Source organism: Nuphar pumila, chromosome 15, assembly GCF_984573655.1.
Source record: "Nuphar pumila chromosome 15, dmNupPumi1.hap1.1, whole genome shotgun sequence".
Taxonomy (NCBI): domain Eukaryota; kingdom Viridiplantae; phylum Streptophyta; class Magnoliopsida; order Nymphaeales; family Nymphaeaceae; genus Nuphar; species Nuphar pumila.
In genome coordinates this window covers 21,944,760-21,949,041 of record NC_143263.1, presented here as the reverse complement: position 1 = coordinate 21,949,041, position 4,282 = coordinate 21,944,760, and the positions used below count along the sequence as shown (strand labels likewise).

The following is a 4,282-nucleotide window of genomic DNA, read 5'->3' as shown; positions in this document are numbered from 1 at the left end:
TTGATGAGTTATCCTCTTTTTTTCTAGATGGAAGATATTTTTGTTTTTTTCTTAAATAATGGTTTCATCACAAGAATGGCGAGAAAGAGTACTCAAGTATTTGCAACTGCACCGGACTTCCACACTAAGTGATGCCGACACACGAGAATATGTCCCCCACACAAATGCTTATAATCCCTGGCACGTGGCACTCATTGGAACCCCGAACACGCACTCTAGCATACCCTCGCTCTTGGGGGGAGAACACACGACACCCTCCCCTCATCTTCACCTTCGACGACCTCATTCCAGAGGTTGACCTCATTCTTCCTGTTGGCCACAATGAGGATGTTCCTGGTGAGCGACCACGACACCCTCCACACGGGCGCCTTGAAATCGTTCATCACCCTCCCCTCCCACTGATCACCGTCCTTCCCCACCTTCCACACCACCATCGTCTCGTCCTGTGATGCACTCGCGATTGTCGACCTGGGCATCCCCAAATTGGGCGCCCAGGCGACGTCCCTCACTCAATCCAAGTGTATCCTAGAGATTGGTGGTGATGCCGATGGGGTGGACCTGGTCGATGCGAGCGGAGTCCCAGACACCGTTGGGGCGGGCGGTGTGGACGAAGATGGAACCGTCTGAGGAACCGCAAGCGAGGTAGAGGCCCAGTTCGTGGGAAGGCCACAAGATGGAGTTGATGGAGGTGGAGGAGTGCTCGGTGAAGACGTAGGTTTGGGTCCATTGGTTGGGGGAGGAGGGATCCTCCTTCCAGGCGATGACCCGACCATTATAGGAGCAGGAGGTGAGGAGGGAGCCAAACTTGGGGTGTGCCCATGAGACCTGCCAGACGGGGCCCTAGTGCCCGGAGAGGGTGGCGAGGAGCTAGCCTGAGGAGATGCCGATGATCTTGATGGAAATGTCGGAGGAGACCGTGGCCAACCGCTTGTCGTAGTAATCCATCGCCAGGTCGTGGACGACGCCCTGGTGGCCGGATTCGATCTTCTGATAAGGCATGTTGGTGGTGGCGGTGGCGGTTGGCCGAGAGAGAACGGTCCCTAAAAAGGCAGGCGTGCCTTTCGAGGTCCGTACAAATATTTTATTGTTTTTGTTTTTAACATTTGAAAAGGTGAAGAGTTGACACTGTTTAGGGAAAAGTTATTCGCGACTTGGCATTCATCCGCAAGTGGTAAACTGACGGCTGAGATGTTAGGATGAACAAAACGTTCATGTTCGAAATGACCTGATCTACTTTGGTCCGACACTAACTTTTATTATTACTGAGCGATTCAAGCAATGAACCTAGCTTACTGGGTAGAGAAATCAACATACAAGGATGTTCCACCGAAAAGTTATCTAGCTTCTATGCCTCATGCAGGCCCAAGAAGTATTTTGAACTTGCGTCCTGTGGAAAAAATATTGCTCGTATTTTGTTGTACCCGTTGGTTTGTCGAGGTTCAGGTTGGAATTAGAAGACGAACAGGTCGAAAGACCCGAATCTGAAACTGATGGGTACTCCAAACATAGTCTCACATATATAAGAGGATCGAACCCGATGCTCCTCGCTCTTGGGACCTGAGGGTGACGTGTCTTAGGTTCTAAACCCTGATTTAACACAATGGAGACGAGGTCGGAGGTTTCTGGTGGTGATGAACAAGGCAGCTACAGGGTTCAAACTGTCCATCGGGTAGAAGCGGTTTGGGCTCAGTGGGTGGCTCGAGAATGGAACAAATTCTCAATCATGTGGGACTCGGACAAGATATCCTAGGGAGGCCTAAGAGCATGTAGAAGGGTCTAATATAGGTGTTGAATAGAGGGGAAAGGTGCTGATGGTTGGGGTTGTCAGTTTAAGAAAATCAAGCCAGTCACGGTCCTGACAAGATACGATTTTGGTTTCGAAAAGGAGTTTGATTGTGCATCTAAGTCTAGAACTCATATGACTTGGTACAATGAAACTAGGGAAGTCTAGGGATGTGTGGAAAGCCTTGGTACAGTTGTTGAGCAAAGGAGAAGGCTGCAGCAGGTTAGGGAAGCTCGGTTTAGGCAAATCGGGTACTAAGTGAAGAGTGGTTTCAGGTTTCAAAAATTAGAGAAAAGTTTATCTAAGGTTATAAAGGGATCATAGGGGTACCTTGAAAGTTTGTAGCAAGTTGAGATGATGTATCCTACGTTCTGCAACTCTGGCACACGAACAAGGTTGATTGGATGAGCGGAAAGCAAGATTTCAAAATGTCAGAAAAGCTTGGGTCTTTCAACGGGAATGAACAATCAACTCTTGGAGATCTGGTCCTCATGTGGATCAGAGTTGAGAGAGAGAGAGAAGAAGACATTAGGAGAGACGAATGCCCAAAGAGAGATAGAGAAATCAATTCATTAAACTTGCTTAATCTCTAAATAGAGACCCTAGGCCACTTTATACAGTGTGTGACCTAGGTTTGAGTCCAATCCCAATCCAAAAATGAAATTCTAACCTATAAAGTGCATATACCCTCTGACTCTCAAAACAAGATCCTAACTAGCAATTGAAACTAGACTAGAAAGGGGTCAGTTAACCTGAGTCCCTCTTTAACTAGGCTCTAGTTACCCTAACCAAGTTATTAAAAGCATAATTAAAATAAAATGGAAACATATTTTGTTGAACCCATATAACAAAATAGAAAATAAAAAGCAGAATAGAGAGGGAGATGCATCTCCCCCTAATTTAGAAAGTAGGGGTGCCCGCCCTTTCCTTTTCTTTCTTTTTTTTCTCCTTCACAAGGTGACCCCCACTTGTTGACTTTGTAGCTCTTCTAATTTAGCTGCTTGTCTTCCCTTTTTTCTCCTCTCTTGATGTGTCAAGTGTCCTCATGTGTAAGAAAACATTTTTCGTTTATAGGGAGCTCTCTTTATGTGCCATGTGTCTTCTTTATAGGACTAATATCGTCCTCTCTTGCTTGAATAAGAAGTCGGCGTGTATTCTTTCACTTTTTCACCCTACCATCAGCCATATAGGCTTTTACATCAGCATACTGGACCCCACACAAGCTAAAAAAAATTCCTCATGAGCATGATGTGAAATCTTGGATTTGAAGTACGGATCTTGAGGCATCATTCATAATATGGGTCGAATAACAAGTGTTGATGATGACTCCTAGATCTTGACTCGTATAAACTCGACTCTCTACTCTATAAATGAATGGATCACAAACTAATATCAAAACTCAATGTACTGCTACACCCGCTTCATTGAAGCAAAAAAATAAGACATCAAATCCTACTAAAATAAAACGAATATCAAAATAAATTGGGGCCGATTTTGGACTGTAACAAACCATACACTTCGCACTACTTGGCACCGAAAATGGGAAAAACTATGACCCAACTGATTGGCCCCTCCACTCGGATCAAATATGTAAACTTGGTCATTGCCATACACCTTGGCCATATAGCCCATATTACTATTGTGAAGTCTTACTTGATGATCTTGTGCCTAACAAGGTAAGGGTGCCACTTATGTAACACCCCAAAATTTTATCTCAAAAATCACAAAAAAAAAAATCAAATGGTTTTAGAAATCACAACGGAAATTAAATAAAGAGATTGGACAAGTTACAGGTCTATCAAACCAAAATTAAATTTCAACATTCACATATTTAATTGAGTTTCATTCCAAATTTAAAATAATAATATCAGAGTTTTTTAAAGTCCATAAAACATATGAATGCCCACAATCCAAAATCTCACAAAAATAGGAAAGATTTGGCTCAAGTCTTTTCGCAACCACTCGTCATCTCTTTAGTCTTCTATTCAGTACTTGTAAAATATATAATGGGGTCAAACCATGGTTGCCAGTTGAGGAAGCGGGAGCGGGAAGCGATACGGGAAGCGGGAGTGGGAAGCGAGGCACTTTCAAAATTTTAGGAAGCGGGGAAGCGTGGGGCCACTTAGGACCGATTCGGGAAGTGTCTCGGAAGCGACCTAGGAAGCGTCTCGGAAGCGACTTAGGAAGCGTCTCGGAAGCGAGGGGGAAGCGAAAAAAACAAAAATAAAAAATAAAAAATACAAAAAAATTGAAAAAAACAAGGGAAGCGAGGGGGAAGTGTGGGGGGAGCGTGGTGGGAAGCGCGCTTCCCATTAAAGGGAAGTGTGTCCCCCATTAAAGGGAAACGCGTCCCCCATTAAAGGGAAGTGCGCTTCCCAAAAAATGGGGACGCTTCCCCCCACGCTTCGGAAGTGCGACGTTTCGCGCTTTCGAAGCGCGCTTTCCCTTTTAGCTAGGCGCTTCCGGTAACCCTGGGTCAAACTCATCAAGTCTCCAGTA

The 4,282-nt window shown here is 45.0% G+C and overlaps 1 pseudogene; it reads right to left on the bottom strand.

The window, feature by feature from the left end:
- Positions 1-215: 215 nt before the first annotated feature.
- LOC149814772 (protein transport protein SEC13 homolog A pseudogene) lies at positions 216-999 on the bottom strand (annotated as a pseudogene).
- Positions 1,000-4,282: the final 3,283 nt, after the last annotated feature.